This window comes from Hemicordylus capensis, chromosome 4 (genome assembly GCF_027244095.1).
Source record: "Hemicordylus capensis ecotype Gifberg chromosome 4, rHemCap1.1.pri, whole genome shotgun sequence".
In the NCBI taxonomy this organism is placed as follows: Eukaryota; Metazoa; Chordata; class Lepidosauria; order Squamata; family Cordylidae; genus Hemicordylus; species Hemicordylus capensis.
Window position 1 is genome coordinate 158374875 of NC_069660.1, and position 21527 is coordinate 158396401.

The 21527-nt window shown below is 43.9% G+C and overlaps 1 long non-coding RNA gene across 1 annotated transcript in view; it reads left to right on the forward strand.

Moving 5' to 3' along the window:
* LOC128324694 (uncharacterized) overlaps window positions 1–21527 on the forward strand; it is a 94819-nt gene that overhangs the window by 58872 nt on the left and 14420 nt on the right. The gene's annotated exons all lie outside the window — the stretch shown is intronic.

Sequence of the window (21527 nt, forward strand, 5' to 3'; positions counted from 1 at the left end):
CCAGTTGTGTTTCTGTATTTTAACCCTAAGCAACAGGGCTGGCTATGATCTGGGGGCTGACAGAGTCATAGTTATTAACAGTGGGCAAGTTCTCCCAGGCCAGATTGGGAATGCACCAAGCTCAGATGAATTAAGTTGGGCTTGGTTTTGATGAGGCCAGAATTTAACCTTGCCTGCTAGCTGAGGCCTCAGCGGTCCTAGCTGGTGGCAGAGAGGGCTGGTATACCTTCCAAATCAGGCCTGAATTTCAGAGGGCCTGGGACCAATTTGGAAGGGGCTTGAGAGGACTGACCCCCTTGGTTTGCCTTTTCCACACTGCCTCTCTCCCAAGATGAGATTCAGCCCCATCACTAGCCATAGCCAAAGAGTTGTCTCCTCATAGAGGCCATTTGGCTGCAGCTGAAGCACTCCTGTAGGTTCAGCTCCAAGGAGTGGCAGCAGAGCCTAGGGGGCAGCTAGGGAAGCATTTCTGCTGATGGTTACTTGCTAATGATCCCCTTGCCTCTCCTCTGAGTGGTAGCACTGACACTAAAAGCAGCCATAACAAATGTTCCTGAAAGGGATATGTGTGTAATTGCAAGCGTTGTGCCATAGATTTCCATTCCATCTGATTGATTTGAGTGGCCTCGCATGCTCCCCTGCCCTGTATATTCATTCATCTCCCTATTTCTTCTCTTTTTCAAATGTCAAGATGCCTTTCAGGGGTCTCTCTCATGGTCTAATCCGGTTCCTTCCCATAGCTGAATAATTCTACAGTACTGCAGGGGTGTAAGCAAGGGTAATATTGCTGGCCCACTTGTTTGGATGTTTTTCTCTCATTAATAGAGAGCTGTCGGATGGATCATATCTTCATCAATTCTATAAATATTCATCAGATGTCTCTTTTAGTTTATTCCCAGCAAAAGCGGCTATAGCAGGGAAATATATGTGGCGACGTGTATGGGTGTGTGGGTGTCCATCTGATTTTTGTTTCTGTGTTGGTTAGGAGTAGTGATAGGCGGAATCCCCTGCAGTCAATTCAGAAATGGATAATCGATAATGAGCATTTTTATAGGATTTGGAAGAAGTGTTAGGTCCACACACACCCCGAATTCTAAATTGACACATAAAGTTGGTGGTGCAGTGGGGAAATGCTTGACTAACAATCAGAAGGTTGCCGGTTCAAATCCCCGCTGGTACTATATTGAGCAGCAGCGATATAGGAAAATGCTGAAAGGCATCATCTCATACTGCACCGGAGGAGGCAATGGTAAACCCTTCCTGTAGTCTACCAAAGAAAACCACAGGGCTCTGTGGGCGCCAGGAGTCGAAATTGACCTGATGGCACACTTTACTTTTACTTTAAAATCAAGTGACATATTTATTGGCAGCACCTTTTATTATAAATAGTTGTGTACTGCTTTTTAGCTTCAGCAACTAAAGGCCACTAAGTGGTTTACATAGTAAAGTAATGAGAAAATGGTTCCCTATCTCAGAAGAGCTCACAATCTAAAAAAGAAATACAAGGAACACACCAGCAATAGCCACTGGGAGGGATGTTAAACTGGTTGAAATATTAGAGAGAGAGCCACTACTTTAAAAGGTGCCTCTTAGCCCAAACTAGCAGGTGGTTCACATATGCAAATATATCACTGGATGACTCTCAAAGAAATGTTTAAGATGTTAGAGGTTGGGCGACACAGAAGGTCTTTCCACAGTGTTTGAACTGCGATGGTCAGTCACCCATATTGGACTTGCTTGCTCATGTAGCTTGCTCATGTTGTCTGTTCTTAAAGCTAATTTATTTGCGAACAGCAAGGAATTTACTGTGGATGTCCTTAATCTGTCCCTACCAGTTTGCAGCATGAACTGTGGCTATGAGAGAAGGATGAGAAATGGGGTAGATTTGTAGCTGGCCCCTTCTTTATAATACAGTGTGATCGTGGAGGGTGACATTTGAGGGAATGCATTAACATTCAATAAGTTTCACACTTCCAGATAAAGTAGAGGCCTATGTCCTATATAAATGTGTAGCTGGAGTCTAGAATACCTAGCAAGAGTTGTGTTTTACTGTTCTATGCAGAAATTAACAGGAATCTGTTTGAAAGCAAGTTTCTAAACTTCATGATAGGTATATTTACCTAGGAAGCTGCCTTATACCGAGTCAGACCATTGGCCCATCTAGCTCAGGATCATCTATACTGACGGGCAGCAGCTGTCCAAGATTTCTCCAGCTGTCCCTGGAGATGCCAGGGACAGAACCTGGGACCTCCTGCATGCAAGGCAGATGCTAGGAGCCTGAACTACAGCCCATGTCTCCTAGCTGTCTGCCCCATCCTCAGAGCAGTTGATCATGCTTCCTAACATAGATCTGATAGAATCCAGCCCAGAGCTAGGTGCACGTGAGCCCACTGATGTCAAACTCTGTGTGGGATTGTGCTCTACGCGTTTCCTTGCTGCCTTCATGTTGACTTGCTGCCATGTCATTTCCACTGGTATGAAACTAACCCCTGCCACTTTTCCGCCTCTTCCCCCAGTTATGAGAACTCAAATGTAAGGGCTCTGCCCGCACAAAACATTTTGCGCCAAACCCAAAGCTAGTGAAATATGGATCTGGATTCAATCCCAGAGGCCTCCAGTTCCTGGTGTGCAGCAATAACATCCTCATCATGAGTCTATACACACACCACACACAGTAGGGAATGGGAGGAGGAGGAGGAGGAGAGTAGCAGCCATTGCCTCTGCCATCAGGTATGGGAAAATGAGGAGATGGGGATTATTGTTAGGGGGGGCAATAAATAATGTATTTATTATTTCTCTGTGTAAACTGCTTTGGAGACTTTTGTTGAAAAGTGGTATATAAAGTGGCAAGAGAGGTGGCTTGGGCTGAGCCTGTCACAGGGCATCCAGGAAATCAATCCAGGCATACTAGATCCCTGGAGAACACTGGATCTGATAACACTTCTTATAACAGAGGTAATGCAGCTTTACATCAGCCAGCCACAATCTACATGAACGACTGCCAGTATTTGCTCCAGTGCGCTGGAGTGAATGACAGCAAGATGGACAGGCAATCACACTGATAAGAGAAAGGGGGATAGCTGTTGACAGATTCCTCTTGCGTGTCCCTCCCTTTTCTTGACATTGTAATTACTATTAATTAGAGCTGGGCTGGTGTTAATGACAGAATCCTGCTACTGCCAGGCCTAGACTTTTTTTCTTTTTCTTTCTTTTTAAATCAAACAATTTCCAGAGGAAGCCACTCATGCAGGAATGTGTGCAACTTGTCCCTTTATTTCTGACAGTATTTCCATCTTCACACATACTGGCATTGCTTATTCGGAAAGAATTTCAACTCAGAATGCAGATCCAAATAATTTATTGTTTTTTGTGTTATTGTATACTTTTTATACATGTATTATTACCAGGACTGGTTTAATTGCACCTAATATTCCTTATTCTAAAGTGCAGAATCTTATTAAGAAATAATACAGATCTTCTTTGTTACTCATTCAATGCATATCATCATCAGCAAGTGGCTTAACTGCACATTCTCCTGTGCATCCAGCAGTGACTTTTTTCATGGATTCAGTGATTATATTCTCAAACCTGATGCTTGTTTGGGGCACTTATCCACTTTGTGGGTTTTGCATATGGAAAGGGTATTCATAGCATCTATATTCTGTGTTTTTGTTGATAATCTGGAGGGTGATAAATGCCAGACATTGTCTTAAATGGGAAATGTATCTTCTCAACTAAGTTAAGAAATCTGCAAAAAAGTGTGTGTGTGTGTGTGTGTGAGAGAGAGAGAGAGAGAGAGAGAGAGAGAGACAGACAGACAGACAGACTTTTAGAGAGTTGGGATTTGGTTTTTTTTAAGGGGGGGGGAACCGCAACAAAATGTAATGGAAGAAGAGTATTTGCCCTTTTTCCAGTTCAGCACTGTGAATAATGAGGTTGTATAGGCTGGAGGTAGAGTTCCCAGGCGGGTGAGCTGTGTACGTTTATGGACACAACACACAGCCTGGATGGGCCGGATGGGCCTGTATCTGAAACGATCTCTCTCTAATTTTCTACATCAGTGACAATCCAGCACAGAGCCGTCAATCACAGTCGGAGGGGGCTCAAAAAACCACCTCTTCTCCCGCTCCCTTCTTTTCCTCCCTATGTCTGCTCCCAGCTTTGGAGAACAGGTGCCTTGTATACGCTGAAATGGTTATGGTACCTCAGCTTATGTTTAGCAGCAAATTTAATTCCAGGCAAACAATCCTCATTTTTAAGCCTACATTCCAAAGGGAAGAGTATTTGTGAGATCACCATGTCTGTGTGTGTCTGTGCATTGTTGTAAATGGGGGAACTGTGGTATCACTGCTGGTGTAACCACTTGTTCTTAAGACAGGACTGTCTTAATGAATTCACAGCAGCCTTAGAGTGCAAGGTTATGGAGATGTAACGTTGCATGCCATGTAAGCCAATTAAATTAACTGTATTACAGTTAAATTTAATCCACGCTGGCTATAGATGACAATCTATTTCACAACACCTCTATGGAGTGCGGAAAGATTCACCATGTTGAAAGTGGAAAGGGAGCTCTTTTAGTTCTACTGTGCTTAGTTACTTGTTTAACAGGTGCTTGTTTTTAACTAACAAGTAATTGTTTTAACACCAATTACTTGTCAGTAATTGACAAGTTAGCCCAGTTTTCTCCCATGGTGAGAAAATAGAATAATTAAGGATCCCTAATGCTCTGTTTCCACTTCAGAAACAAGATCAGGTAATTTGGAACTCCATAAATCCAGAGAGATTTTTGGAAGCATCCCTAACAAGAACACTTGCAAGGAAAGATCAGCTTATTCCTAACTGGATGTAAATATGTATCCAGTGAACAACTCCCCTGTTTATTCTGGTATTCCCAAACACATACTTTAACTTTTCCTTCTGTTCTCTTTTCCTTGTGTATTTTGTCTTTTAAAGTGTAAGTTGGAGGTAGAGGTAAAGGTAAAGTTGTGCCGTCGAGTTGGTGTTGACTTCTGGTGACCACAGAGCCCTGTGGTTTTCTTTGGTAGAATACAGGAGGGGTTTCCCATTGCCATCTCCTGTGCAGTATAAGCTGGTGCCTTTCAGCATCTTCCTATATTGCTGCTGTCTGATATAGTACCAGCAGGGATTCAAACTGGCAACCTTCTGCTTGTGAGTCAAGCATTTCCAATGCCCAGTTAATGTGGGTGTGAATCATAAGCTGCCTTTGGACATCACACCAAACTGGAGGCAAGCATGTCAGAGGTTCAAGTTTGAGGTCATCTAAATGTGGGAACCCACAGTTCCATCACAAAAGCGACCCAAGTTTTTTGACCCCAAACCTGAATTGGAACCTTTGGTTCCACTTGAGTTCCACCACCAAAATCTCAGGCCAGAAAGCATCACCTAGTCATTTGAAGGCTGCTGCTGCAGAACTCTTCACTATCTCCTTATCTAGTTGGCTGCCATGGCATTCCTTTATGCGAAGGAGGAAGCCCAGGCAGCCAGGTCCTCTCCCCTTGCAGTCTACAGATTGGCATTGTCTGGGAGTGCGGTGGGTGGAATAGGGACAAACTGTGGGTCCATTGGACCCGCAGTTTGCCGTTGTGTGCAAAGGCAGCCAATATAACAATATCGACATGTTTGCAGTCCCACATTTGTCCCCATGTCTTGTTCCCATTTTCCATTTGTAAGTCTGCAAACACCTTAGGCACACAAACACAAAAAGTATGTGTCCTCCTTGTGCAAGACAAGCACTTATTTCCACCTTGTGGGAGACAAGCACCTGGAGCTCAAAGAATCACACCATCAAGGCAACTGGCCATTGCAATGAGATAGAACGGAAACATTTTTAACACCCTCTCTCACCGAAGTTCTCTTTTTGAGAGCAAATGTTGTCCAAAACCTCTCCACATGTGTGAATGTTCTGAGAATACTTTATATCCAGCCAGAGCATTTGCTAGCCAAAAGTATTTGATACGGAAGGCCAAACTAGATCGAAATCTTTATCAAATATCTAACAAGCAGTGGTGTGGCAGGGCAGGGTGGGGGAGGGAGAAGTGGCAGGAAAAAAGAAGGGGGTCCTCAACCCTTTCCCTGCTTGCCACTTCTCCCCTTGCATTTTCTTTCCCTAGCTGTTTTTTTTTAATCAGCCGTATATCTGGGAAAGTGCCTAGGGAAGAGTGCCAGGTCAACGTGGTGAGAGGGGATTGGCTCACAGAATCCCTCACCCAGCTGCCACTTCTCCCTTCCAAGCCATGCCCTCCCCCACTGCTCTTTATATGTTTGTCAGAGTTCTGGATCCCAGACATGTGTCTCTGCTCAATGTTTACATTTGGCCCTAACAACTGGTATCATACAGTCTTGGCAGCTGAGACGCAATGGTAATTCACAGTGGCAGTCTAGTGTTCGAGTGCTGTCACACAGCAACTGTCAAGAGTTGCCACTATGGCATCTTTGTCTCTTATGGCCATTGTCATTCTGGGGTGGCTGGTTGTTGGCAAGGTAACGGTGAAATTGCTATAGTGCCAGCATCTGAACTCCTATGCTTTATGATGCTTCCCACTGAAGTGGTTTAGGAGGTAGCTTTCAGGAGGTAGCTTCGAGCAAGACACTTTATATAGTTTCACAGACTACTTAAGTGTGAACACTTAGCTTATGTTCTAATGTATGTTCCTAAACAGATGTAAGCTATTTAAAATTCTACAGCTGCCACGGTGTGAAAACACGGAGCAAGCACTTCAGAGGAAGCGAGTTTCTTGAAAGTCAGGTTGCCCCCTTTTCTTCCTGAGGATTCTGTGCTTTTAACAGCTTCGTGACAGACAGACTTTCAATAGGTCCATCCTTTGCCTGCCTTCAAGGGCGCACTGAGGTAATTTGGGTGCCCGGAGTGCCCAATTGCGAATCCCCCAAACCTCCTTTGGGGGCCCACCCTGCCAAAGCTTTGCTTAAAAAAAAAAGTCTTACCGCGGCTGAGGAGTGGCTGTGATGGGGGGAGCAGAGCAGCCCTTCTCCCCCACCCCCGGCAGCAGTGGGATGGGAGCAGGAGAGATGCTGGTCCCATCCATTCGGGCCAGCATCTTGAAGCAACTGTGAGGCGCACCTGTGCAGTTTAGAGATCATTGCAGGCCCGTGATGTCATGGGCTTGAGATGATCACAACTGCGGAGGTGCACCTCATCGTTGTTTCAAGATGCTGGCCTGAACGGATGGGGCCAACGTCTCTCTTTTAAAAAAAAGTGGAGCTTTGGCGGGGCGGGTGCCCGGCCATTTGGAGGCTCCTCTGGATCTTGGAGGACTGGACCAGGTCCCCAAGGTCTGGGGGTTAGTGTGCCTCTGGCTGCCTTGCACCTCCATGTTGTATTTCTTCCTCTCAGTCCACTATTAAAGTCTGAGTGCCAGACTGGATGTGACACAGAAGCCAAGTGCACGGTCTCATGGTAGTCTCTTTCTCTTTTTCCTGAATTATAGCCATGGAGGTCAGAGGCCATGTGAATGTTTGCTTAATCCTTGCCCCAAGGAGTGCTTTTCCAATCAGAATTTCTCTCATTGGGCTGCTTTTCGCTCTGCAGGATGAAAGATTCATGGGTCTCCCTTCTAGGTTGCCAACTGTTCTGGATTACAAGGAACATCCCTCATTTCAGGGAGCAAATGTTTGTCCCATTTGGGACAGCATTTCTCCCACATTTTAGTGACGGGGGAGGGCAGAGGCAGGCTAGCAGTCAGTGAGAGCTCCATAGAGGATTTTAGCCTGCAGGCTTCTGCTTCTGCTGTAACTGAACTGAGCAGTTCCTGGGACCCACTGCCAATCAGCTGTTCGGTAGTTGGGCGGGGCTTGCACAGGAGCCATTCAGTCCTTTCCAGACTCCTAAAGCAGCTAGCAGCTTCTCACCTCTCTTTCCCCCCTCAGTTGTGTACACACAGAGACACACAGCAGCACTAATCTAATAATAAAATTTAAGGTACAGAGGTTGTCTGGGCTGGCTCAGGAGGTGGGAGGAATTGGAAAGGGAGGCATGTGTGGAAAAGGAAAAGGCAAGCAGGGAGGAAAGGAAGCAGGTGTGTGTGATCCATGTGGATTTCCCCCCACTCTCTCATCCCCCGCCCCGCCCCGCCCCACCCTTCTGTCTTTCAATAGTGGAGAGAACTAAAACTGCTTTGCTAAGATTCTTGTAGTGCCTTAGAAGATTTAGAAATGAGCATATTTATTGTGTGTAGCTTTGAATGGCTGAGCTCCCTCTCTGGCTCATGTATTGAATTTATTTTGCCAGAGTTCTTCTCGCTGCAAGAACCTAAACAGGGAATGGAGGAGGGGGAGGGGAAAGACTTCTAAAGTTATTTCTTTCTGCTGGTTCTTTTGTGCCAAAAAGGAAATGCTGCTAGCAAGGTGGGGAGGTCTTGTTGCTTTATCTCCAGAGTCCAGCCAGAGCATAATCCTCTGCTGCTAATTCACCTGGGCGCTTTCCAGATTATACCCTGCAATGGGGTCATGACGAATCTCTGAAGTGAGCTTCCACACTTCCTGTGTTGTGACACCACAGTCCCTATGCTGACAGCAGGGTGCCGTTCATATTTCCAATGCCTTTTTTTCCAAATTTAATTGCTGCGATATAGTGCTATAATGTATATCTGGCATTAAAAAGTTGCTGAGTTGTTGTTTTTGGTAGTTTTCGCAAGACTGCTCCCCCTGCTGTTTACATTTTGGAAAGTGATTTGCCTGAACGGAAACATTTTGCTGCTGTTGAGCGGCTTATCTGGAAAGCGCCCTGGAGTTTCTTGTGGGTGTAATTACTGCTGGAGGTGAAAAGAGCTCCTGCAAGTCACTGGCTGTCGTGTGGCTAACCTGGGGCTCTTTTGCCATTGCTGGACTATTGCTCCCATCATTCCCAGCTGTTGTGGCTCAGGCTGATGGGAATGAGAGTCCAACAGCAGCTAGAGAGTCCCAGGTTGGCTATCCTTGATCTGGGCAATAGAAAGAGTGAGCAAAAGGTAGATAGGGATTTGCTTATAGGTTTCTGGGTGATGCATGGTTTTGACTCCCAACCTTTCTTTATTTTCTTTTAAGAACAAGATTCCTCCCCCACCCCCTGTTTGCTTCTGCAACAGCAACTAAAACAGCTTACAAATAAACATCCCCCATGAAGTGTAAAATACTTGCAGGGGGCATTTTATTTGTTTTGCCTTGTAAACTATTTTGAGAACTTTTTGGTTGAAAAGTGGTATAATATAATTATGTTCTAAATAATAAAAATGCTGGCATTATTCAATAGCTTTATTATTAATATAATTCAATAACATATACGTTGCTGATACTCAGGCTTTTGATTACCATTGCATTAACCTCCCGGCCCCACTCCCTCCCCCAGGCCCTACCCACCCAGACCCAAACTTGTGTCCTTCATTCTGGCAATGAAATGTTGGCAACCATACCTCCCTCAGTCCTCTCCCACAGGTAGCACATTAAAGTCTGGAGATTTTTTGATGAGGGGAACCAACCTGTGAAGAAAGCGTTAAAAATGCCATCACCATTCCTCCCCCATGGCTACATTTTCTGTTTTTAAAAGCACCTTTGGGAGACTGCTCACACACCTCCTGCAGCACATCTACTTGGTCCCACAGAGCCTCTGTCAGGGGGAAAAGGAAATCTCTCTTGAAGGGGGCTTGAAGGCTGATTACCTCACTTCATAACTTATCACTCAATTTTCATTGCCTGATGAGTCTCAGAGAGTGCTCTTGCCTGAAAAGTAATGCTGTGAAGGAAGGCTTCCCTTTAGACCTATGACCAGAGCCTCAGTTTTGTATTTATGACTTTAGAGCTCCATTTCAATGAAAGCTGGCACGCAGTAGTGGCTCCCTGTACTTGTCACACATGATCGTTTAGATAATGGCTGTCATCCTGAGAGGCATTAAGATTCATTGATGCAAAAAGGGGAGCTTTTAGGTTACCTTTGTTCTCTCTGCCACCTTCTTGAGGATTGATAATGGGTGAAGCCATTGCCCAGAGCTGAGGACACTTAACACATGCATACAGGTTCACTGAATCCTCTTGGGTAGGATTCCCATATCTTCCTTTGTCACAGAAGTCTCAGACAGCCAGACAAACCAGAATTCCACTATTTACGGAGTTTCTCTCATATTTTCCCTTGAAGTAAGTAAAATAGGATCCTCTTCCTCAAGTTGGTTCTCAGTTCTCTTTTGAGAGGACGACGGCTGAGACTTGTGGACTGCCTGCTGAGCCTTGCCAGAAGCCATGTTCCTTTTGTTCCTGGAGAGGGACAAAGGCTCATGATAATACTTTTAGGGCTGACATTCTGAACTAGCTTTTGCAACCTGAAGATGATTGCCTCCTCATTCAATAACACCCAGATCAGGAAGTAAGAGTGCTTTGGGGGCTTTTTGTACTATTTTTTCTCTAGTATTATCCTGACCTTTATTTACACACTGTTTCTTTATATTGTTGTTATAAACCAAATGCTGTTCTTTTCTATTGTAATAAATCAAACTCTAAACTTTTTTTTTACTCTAACATTAGACTGTGCTGGGTTTTATACTATGCTTAACCTACCTGCATACTGCTTTGGTCAACATGCTTTTTGAAGGCTCTTGGATTTTGCAGGTTTCCCATAGACTCCAGGGAATATCTTGTTTATGTGACTGAACATCCCCTGCCTTGCTTTGGAGGTTCAGGAAAGTGGAAAGACGGGCAGTCAGTCTGGAAATGGTTGGTGGTGGCACTGGAAACTCACAAAAAGCCATGGGGGAGTGCAAAGGCTTTAACAAACAGAGGCCTGCACCCCTCTCTCCTTTTTCCACAAATGCATTTGAGATAATAATAAATTATTCTTGATGGCTGTTTCATACATGCATGATAAACGTGTTCATATGAACTCACCTTCAGCAATGTTATGGCCGGAAAGCTGGTAGACAATTTTTTTTATATTAGTTTAGGAAGTATTTTAGATGTGATCCTCGTCACATTTCTCTTTGCAATATGTGTTATTGTTTCTAACATTCTCCCACATGTCTCTGTGTGTCTGTCTGTCATCTTCTCCTGAGCCTGTGTGAACAGACATTGTGTTATCAGAAAACTGAAAGAGGGGGGAAAGTTACAAACCATGTTTGCAAAACCTGCAAATTTTCACTAGGCAAGAAGCCATGAAATGCCCTTCCTCCTATGTGATACACAGAAAAATATCACTGCTTTAAGGAGCCATTCGTGCATTGTGACATCAGCAGTCATCACACCAGCCCCCAACTTCATCTCAAACTTACTTGTATGTCTAGCAACCAACATATTTGATGCTAAAGGAAGGAGCTCCTGACAGCCATGCAGACTTGGAAACAAAGGCATGAACGTAGGCATGAATAAATGAGTAACCATCAGCACAGCTGCTTCATACACAGTTCTCATATTTGTGGCATTTTTCTAGTTGATATTTTAATAACACTTTTCAACACAAAAAGTTATTTACAATTATTATGTCATCAGTCTTACACCATAGAGTTGCTGGGCAATAGCAACTTATTCTAGGCTACTCTGTCAACTTGGGGATTTCAAGGAAAGCTTCCCAGTCACAAGTACCACACTTACAATACAAAGAGAAATTTTTCACATTGTGTTCAGTCGGAATATAGGACTTACTCCCCACTGTAAGGACTGCAAATTGAGTCTAATGTATCACACTGCCTCTCACAGATAATGTATATCCTTATTCCCATTTTACAGATCAGGGGATTCAGAAAGTTTTAGCAACAAGCCTGTCACCATTTTGGACTAGCTGAGATTTCAACTCACATATCATATTGAGGCAAATCACTCACATTCTTTATTGAAACGGAAGTGATATTAGCTGATGGCTTTTCCTCCCAGCCTGTTGAGTTAGCAACTAATTCTCACAGGGTTCATTTAGACGAGCCCTCAGTGATGTTTGTCCTTGCATACAGCTATTTTATTTATTTTTTGTATCCTGAACTATTGCTGAACATATAATGGCAGTTGTGTTTACATCCATGAACAGTGTACTCCCAGTAATGAGATATAATTCATTGGGTACTTTACACGAATTGCAGAGCTGCTTTAAGTTCCATAAAAAGCAGCACATGATTATATTATATTATGTTCCATGGATCATGGGAGGGCAATCTTCAGGAAATAACAGGGCTACAGAAGATGGAGATAATAATTATTTGGAAAAAGTGGAGTGGGGTCAAATTGGTATATGGACACCAGTAAGGACAGAGAGAAAATTTCCTCCCTTATTCATAATACTAGAAACCAAGGTCACTGGTTTTATTAGTACAACTAGAAATTAGTATGACTAGATAGGATGATGGCCACCACTAAGTTTGATGGCATTAAAATAATTTGACATATTCCTGTAGAATATGTGTATCAGCCATGATAGCTAAATAGAGCCTCCAGGCTCAAATACAATATACCTCTAAGCACTGAGTGCCTCTGAACAACAGAGAAAGGTCATCAATATTAAGTCTTCCTGTGAGCTTCTGGAGACACCTCTTTCCCATCGTTGGAATGGGGTTCTAGATTAGGACTCAGATTCTTATGCCATAAAAAAGGAAAGAAAAATAAATCTGGGAGAAGAGTTCTCATTTTGTGTCCTAGATTTCTTATTTGTATGTCAAAACTCAAAATAGAAAACAGGTTTTCAGAATCTGATTCCTTTGATTATGAATGACTTGGGTTAGATTTCAGAGATTTCAGGCTTGGATTAGATTTCAGAGTTTGCGGGAAAGTGCTGAAATTTCAGTGATGAGTTTTGTGTTACCTTTCCATAAAAATAAAAGTGTGTGTGTGTGTGGATTTCAACCCAAATGTCATATTAATGTTCTTTTAAGCACCAAGAGTGCACCCGAAGATACACTTGAGTAATATTTTGAGCTCTTATTCCAAATGAAGCACAAAGATCTGTTAACAACTCGGGGGCCATTTGTGAAGTACCTGGTTGTCAAAATTGGCTGGTTTCATAGCTCTTACAGCTCCACTATCCTGAGTCGTCTTTAATATCTGCTCTCCTCCATCCTTCTGCTTTGTAGAAATGTTTTTATAGAGGTTGTTGAAACAGTATATTTTTTATTAGCAGTCCGGCAGTGGAAGGTAATAAAGATTAATTTTTAAAATAATCCCTTGAGTCACCCTTAATTTCCTGTGGCAGGGCCTGGCTTCAAAAGCTGCAAACCAAGTTTCTTTAAAATGTAACTGACCTCAGAGGATTTTGCATTCCTTTGTTCAAGCAAGAGCCCTTTTTGTGGAATATATCACTGTTTAAGAGTCTGCTCCACAAGGCAAGCAACATTCCCGATTAACTAAGATGCTTTTTAAGTATGCAGTTCAAGCTTCAATGGATTCATTTCAGCATTAATGCAAGATTGCAGCATTAAATCGATTATAGCTTGCAGCATAAGAAGCTACCTGGTGAAAATAAAACATACAATTCATCAAAGCAGACGTTGCAAAAGGTACATGAAAAGTCTACTCCATCATCCTAAAGGATATCTAGAGTGATGGTCTGTGTAGCTTTGCTTAATGCAGGCAAATAGGGTTACCAGCTGGCTGGTGGGGGGGAGGGGGGGAGGAAGGCGCTTAGTCTGCTCCTAAACTATTAACAGTAGCCTGGTATACAAGACTCAGCAGGTGAAGCTTTTCATATGGAGATAAGCATTATCTCCTGCTAATGGCTCCACATCAATAGGCCTTTAAAGGTACAGGACATTAGCATAGCGGCTGAGAGTATATATTTGAAAATCACTGGTTCAAATCTTGTCTCAGAGCATGAGCTCATTTGAAGGTGGGAAACATCCAAATGTCACTGTCTCTCATAGTGGCCCCCAACGGGGGGGGGGGGGGGAGGCAGAGGTTATGATTGGTACTGGAGTTACCAAGACTATGGAGTTACCATAGGCTTCAATGTTGCTGGAGTTACCAAGACTTCAATGTTCACTTTGGGATCAGGTTGACTGGAACAGCTCAGGAGTTCATAGCATCCATGACAACTATGGGCCTATCGCAAGTGGTCTCAGGGGTTGAGACTGACGCATGATGCTGGTCACATGCTCAATTTTGTCTTTTTCCTCTGATCAGGGTGATGGTCTGTGGGTGGGGACTCCTGTTATTTCCTCATTGTCATAGATGGACCACCATCTGGTTAAGGTAGGATTTGCAGCTGCAACCCACTTCTGCAGGAGTAAAGGACCTAATAGGCTGGTCCACCCAAGAAGGTTATTGGATCCAAAGGATTCTAAGAAGCCTTGGAAGGGTTTCAGGTTGATTCTGCCAATGATTCTGTCAATGCTATGGTGCAAACATGGAATAACAGACTCACTAGAGCAGTTGACACAATCACTCCTATGCATCCTTTCCGACCTTCTTCTGGAGCCAGCGTGGTATAGTGGCTAGAGTGCTGGACTAGGACCGGGGAGACCCGCGTTCAAATCCCCATTCAGCCATGTTACTTGCTGGGTGTCTCTGGGCCGGTCACTTCTCCCCATTCAGCCATGTTACTTGCTGGGTGACTCTGGACCATCACTTCTCGCTCAGTCTAAGCTACTTTACAAGGTTGTTGTGAGGAGAAACTTAAGTATGTAGTATACTGCTCTGGGCTCCTTGGAGGAAGAGCGGGATATAAAATGTAAAATAAAAATAAAAATACAATTAGCACTGTGGTATTTGGAAGAATTATGGTGGCTGAAGCAGCGAGGTAGATAACTAGAGCGCAAGTGGAGGAAGACTAAACGTGAATCCGATAGATTCTATGCTCTAGCAATACGGGTGGTGGTAAAGAAGCCGTTCATTTCTGCCCACATTGCTTCCACAAGTTCATGCCCAGCAGAGGTATCTAGGGTTGTGAGAAGGCTAGTATGTGCCCTCTCCTCCTTGAAGTCAAATTTGGAACCTTCGATCAACCACTGTGATGTTTTATATGACTATTTTTGCAGAGAAAATCTCTCGGGCCAAACTGGATTCCACATTTATTGCAAAGTCTACTAGGGAGATGTCCAGGAACTCCTCTTATGGGTTCAGATAGGATCACTTTCAGTTTGTGACTCCTGAGGATGTGGACAAGCTGCTTTGGACTGTGGTATGTCCTGCCACTCTTAACCCTTGTCCAACTTGGCTCATTTCATCTGCCTATAGTTCTATCAGAGAGAGACTGGTACACATTATAAATGCTTCTCTGAAGAAGGGCAGGATGCCTCCTGTCCTCATTTTGCTGGGTCAAGACAGCACCCAAACTATATTCAGTAGCATCAGTGGTTACAATAGTGTGCCTGTTGGTGTCAAAAGAAGTGAGAGCAGGGCTTGCAGCACTGGCCAATTTGATCATATGAAAAATAGACTTGCAGGATGCATCCCAGTTAAATGCTACATTCCTCTAAAAAAGAAGACGCAATGGAGCAACTTTTGAGGCAAATTGTCTAACACAGTGTTTCTTTACCTTGGGCCCCCAGATGTTGTTGGACTACAACTTCCAGAATCCCCAGACTTGGCATTTGTGACTGGGGATTCTGGGAGTTGTAGTCCAACAACATCTGGGGGCCCAAGGTTAAGAAACCCTGGTCTAACAAATTTAGAGTAATGCTCACAAAGGCTAGGCACACGATCCAAATGCACGTGGGTAGGGAGGAGGCAGGGTCCAACTCATCTCCCCTTCCCCAAAAGATCCAATGAATGCTGCTGGGACAGCAGCTCACACTACCATATGATTCACACTGCTCCAAGCAGCATGGATCTCCAGAAGCTGGGATGATGCATCCTGGGCTCCTGAAATCCCACAATGCACCACATGATACCCCTGTGAGACGGGAGCTCTAGGCACATGTCTCTGTGTCTGCTCAAGCAAAGACACAATCCAAGCCATGATGTTAAGGGCATGCTTGCACCCTTAACCCTGACTAATGGCCGGGGTTGACAGTGGGATTAGGTACCGCAGAAGTGCTAGGATCAGAATCGATCCCAGCACTTCACATGCACAGCTTAACCCAGGCTGGGCTGCTGAACCTGGGTTAGGCTGCATATGTGAATAGGCTCACAGAGTCCGAACAATTATCTAAGCTCATCCTTGCTGTGTGGCTCTGGTGCTTCCCAAATAGCTTTCACCATTTCTGTTTTGGGATGCATCCCAAATATCATCACTCTGAGATACTGTGTGTCCCAAGTACATCCCTGAGTGTGTGCAAAACTGGCATTTCTCTGCAGAGGTAGTGAAGCTATTCTTACATGTAGCAAAAATTGGGCTAGGGAAACCCAGCCCAGTTTTCGCTGTGCATGAGAACCGCCAGGAGCTGTACTGCTCCTGGTGGCCACGTGGCAGCGAGGGCTCTTATTTATTCCTTTGCTTAACCCAGGTTTTGGGCACGAGTGCAGCCAAACACCAGGTTAATTGATAGTGTGTCTGCCGTGGCTTCTTGCAGCCACAGCAGACACACTTAGGGGGAGGGGGGCTCCCAGTAATGCACCACACACTTGTGCAGTGCATTATTGGGGCTCTGGTGGGCGGGGCAGAGAGGGGGGGCAGAGAACCACCGCTCATCTGGGCAGGCGATCCACCCACCCAGTGTAGGGTAAGAGAGCATCTGCAGGGAGGGTCAGGCAAACCCGCTCTCCCCACAGACCTCAAGGAACCTCTTTTCACTGATTGTGAGAAGAGCTTCAGTATGTCTGTGTTGTCAGAGTTTTCGAAAGACTTCTGTCATTTTAGTATCATGCTCCTTGGTGGTTGTGCCATACACTAAATTGTCATCCTGAAAGTAGGTGATGCCACCCATAGTCCTAAAAATTGCATGCATCATTCTTTGAAATACTGAAGCTGCAGAGGCTAATCAAAAGGGCTTTTTGAATTGAAAAAGACCCTCTGGAGTAATGAAGGCTGTGTATTTGCAAGAACTTTTGAGCAGAGGAATTTGATGATAGGCCATAGAGAAGTCCGAAGTTGTGAACACTGAAGTCTCTTTCAGAATAAGCAGCATGGGTAATGGATGACAATCCACTACCATGTTGGAGTTCATATCTCTTAAATCTATTCACATTCAAAGCATACCATGTGATTTCCATACAAGAAGAATGGGAGAAACCCATTCTGATGAGTCAACAGGTTCTATAATGTCAGCATTCTGTCGTCTTTAAAGCTCCTCTTTAAGTGGTTGGCACAATGCTATGGGTATGTTCCTCACTTTGTATTGTACAGGTATTGCATTTGCCTTCATCTGAATTTTATGTTTGAAATGTATGACAGTGCCAGGAGTATTGTTACCTGAGGTGCTGGTTAGATACCTAAACTATTCTTTTGGGTTGGATTGGGGAAATTAGCTTGGCTTGGGGATCAGTTTGGTTCCCATGTCAATTTAAGCAAGTTTTGGCATATTGGGAAAATGTGGAGACAGGGGTACACTTCAAAAGCTTCATTAAGGGTAAAATTGGGGATACAGAAGGGAGAAGAGGTTCAGTTAGGCAAGAATAAATCTGGCTGATATCCTAAATGGAAGTTTTAGTTGCAATAACTTTGGCTTAGGTTCTAAACCAGAGCCTGGTTTTAAAAGGTTGCCTGGGAAAGTAAGGAAGGAAGCAGAGAAGGGAGAAACGTGGTGAGGAGACTTTAGAAGAGCAAGAGGTTAGTTTACCTACTGTATCCTTCCTGATTAAGTTGGTGCACATTGGTCTCCTCATGAGTAGCAAGTGGGGGAAGTGGGGATGAAGAAAAGCGAGGAGCGAAAGGCTACAACCTGCATGTCTGAGATCCTGTATGATAGTAATCCAGAAAGATTCTTAGGTTCTGGGTCCAGGTCTCTGAGGCCATGTGCTTTGGCCCAAGGTACATATACCCCAAAACATGCCCAGAGGCAGTTTGTAAGCCATGCTTCCTCTCTGGAGGGGGTGGAACCCATGCAGAACAAAGATGTTCATTCTACATAGTCAATTTTGGGTGCAACTTGGCAGACCAAAGGGTAAGAACAAGCTATGTAAATGTGCACGTGTACTGAATGGCAGTACTTGAGTGCTATCTTAGAATGGAGATGTCTTCCAGGTGCAAAAAGACACACATCCATAGTTTTTAATGAGTTGGTCTCTGCCCTGGGTTTTTGTCAGCCAATTTGTTAACTTATAATGACATGGGAATGTGCCATTTTCTCTGCCACTCCTAAAGAGTGCTTTAAGTTGTTTATCTTTGCCAAAGGAAGTATCTCTTCTAGTGATGTGCAAATTGATGTGGGTACAAATCAATAGGTACTAGAATGTAGCTGATTCGGGTGATTTGGAAACAAAACAAATCACCCCTGTAGTCCATTGGCTAGATTCGGGTACAAATCGAAATGTACCTGATTCAATTCGAATCAATTCAAGATTCGGATCCCTCCTATTAATTCCCACAGATCCCCAGCTTTCTTAAAAAAAGAAAAGGAAAAAAAAAAGCAAAAAAAGCTAAGCTCTAGCCCTTGAAGTGGAATTATGGAGCAAAATGTATGGTCACTATTTTTCAAGTGTTTGGAGTCCACCTAATTCTAGCTTCGCCCCTGGGTTCCTTGTACATTTCCCAACTAAATTCAGGGTGCTGGTTTGAACCTTTTGAAGCACTGTGTCACTTGGGACCAAGTTACTGTAAGAACTAGGCATGTGCAAACTGATTTGGATACAAATCGATTTGTACCCGAATCTAGATGATTCAGGTGAATTGGAGACAAAACAAATCACCCCTGTGGTCCATTCCTAGATTCAGGTCCAAATTGAATCGTGCCTGATTCAATTCAAATTGATTCAAGATTTGGATCCCTCCTATTAATTCCCCCAGATTCCCACTTTTCATTAAAAAAAACCACACACACACACACACACACACACAAACTAAGCTCTAGCCCTTGTAGAAGTGGAGTTATGGAGCAAAATGTGTGGTCACTATTTTTCAAGTGTTTGGATTCTTCGGTGTATAATAACTTTCCCTCAATGAATCCCTATGAGGATTCATTACACACCTTCATTTCTTCTGTTCATTTTGACTGTCTTTTGGAAAGTGCCAAATGTCAACTGCCATGTGCCAAATACACCACCCTCCCACCTGCAAGGCAGTGGGGTACTACTCAGTTTATGTTCTAGGATTTTTTTCAAGTGTTTAGGCTCTTTGGTGTCTAATAACCTTTCTTCATAATGAATTTCTATGAGGATTCATTACACACTAAAAAGTCTAAACACCTCAAAAATTCCTGAGTACCCAGTGGTTTGTGGGTTGCGGGGTAGTTGAAGCATGGGATACCACGAATTCTCCATCCCCACCTGCAAAGCGGTGGGGTCCAAATGAACAGAAGAAATGAAGGTGTGTAATGAAGACACCAAAGAATCTAAACACTTCAAAAATACCTAAAAAATAAACTAAAAAAAAACCCCCAGTGTGTGTGTGGGGGGGAGGGGTGTAGTTGACACATGGCAGTTGACAGTTGGCACTGCCCAATGATAGTTAAAATGAACAGAAGAAATGAAGGCGTATAATGAATCCTCATAGGGATTCATTATGAGGAAAAGTTATTAGACACCAAAGAATCTAAACATTTCAATATTCCTAAAAATTAAAACTAGTAACCCACTGCCTTACAGGGGATGTGTGTAGTTGGCACATGGCAGTTGACAGTTGGCACTGTCCAGTGAGAGTCAAAATGAACAGAAGAAATGATGGTGTGCAATGAATCTTCATAGGGATTCATTATGAGGAAAAGTTATTATATACCAAAGAATCCAAACACTTGAAAAATAATGACTGCACATTTTGCTCCGTAACTCCACTTCTACAAGGGCTAGAGCTTCTCTTTTTTAAAAAAATGAAAGCTGTGGATCCATTTTAGGGTTAGGATATGGCAACTTCGAATCCCCATTGTTTCCTATGGTGGAAATGTTCAAAATCAGTAATAACTAAAAAAAAATCATTATAAATCAACCAAGGTAAAATTCATTAAAAATTCAACCACTGCCTTGAAATTTGGGTGGTAGGTGTCACCCATGGGGCCCTACCCACCAACCAAATTTGGTGCCCCTAGGACCTTGTTAAGTGGTCTGAATTTGTCCAAATCCAAATTGAATCAAAGCAAATACAGCTCATGCATCTCTGTATAGAAAGGGGTGGTAACATCCTACCTCAATCTGTGCTGGCTTGACCCTTGGCATGTTGTCCAACACTTGGTCATGCAAACAACCAGCTGTGAACCTTTGCCAATCCCTAGCAGGATGAAAAGTTCAAAATGGGGGCTATGATCCCATAGCCTCACACTGTTCCGTGCAATCTAGAATCATATAGAGGGGTGCCTTCCATGCTACCCCAGAATTGGGCTGATCGGCAACAGTATCAGCAAAAACATCTGTGAAATCAGCAATCATATCAGCATATGGATTATCTTATTATCTGTAAAACAAGTTCTGTGCTATTTGGTTCTTAGCCTATCTGTCGATCTTTCTGATATTTCCAGCCCTATATTGAGGCTCCCTTTTGTGAACACATACACTTTCCCTTCTGCACTACATCCTTTGTATTCCAGGACAGCAGTGGAGTATCTCTTTAAGGCAATAGGGGATCCTCCATATCCCCATGGGTGGGTGTCTGAAGGCTGCAGGTGTAGAACTTACGCTGTAAGGAGTTTCTTGTAAAATAGATTGGAAATGATAGTGTATGGAGAACCAGAATCAACCATCATCTGCACTTCATGGCCATTAAGACTTACTTGAAAATGTGGAGAAGCAGGCTCTGAATCTGTCAAAATCTTGTCAGGAAGTGGTTCATCGGCTTCTTCCTTGTATAGTGAGGCTATTCACATGAGCAGTGTGGAGGACCTACGAGGGTTCTGTGGGATGAGTGGGCTTCACCCTCAGATGATCAGGTGGCTAGCCCTGGGAGGCCAGATCAGCTGCCTACGCAATTACCAGCTCCACCACGGAGCCGGTAGGGGCAGCAGGGACCAGGGGCCGCCTGGCCCCCGGAAGTCGCAGCATTCTCCGTGCAAGTGTGTGAGGCATTCTGGGGAGACCCCCACGCCAGGAGGCTTGTTGCAGTCGTGAGTTGCAGTGGTGCAGAGCTGCGCTGTGTTGACTCACAATAAAAATGGGGTTAGTGGAGCACACAATCTGCTAGAGTTGTGCATTTTTTTCTGTGTTTTTGGCCCGAATCTGAAACACCCCCATTTTGTTCTTTGTTCAAAATCAGCCAAACCGAAACACCCAAATTTTGTTCTTTGTTTGAAATGGCAAAATCCGAATCTGAAATGTTTTGGATTTTTAAAAGTGCCCCCGGGGCAAAAATAGTGGGTGGGGGTGGTAGTACTCAATGGGTGGAAACTACCACCCAAATTTCAGAGGAATTGGGCAAAGGGCTGATTTTTGGTGAATTTTTGAAGTTTTTTCCATAGGAAATAATGGAGGTTTTGGCAAAAGTATAGCTTCACATTGGGGGGAAAGGGGTGGCCCAGAGCAGAGTAGGGTGGGTGGTAGTGCCCAGTGGGGGCAAGGAAACTGCCAGAATTATTTCAAAGGAATTGGACAGAGGG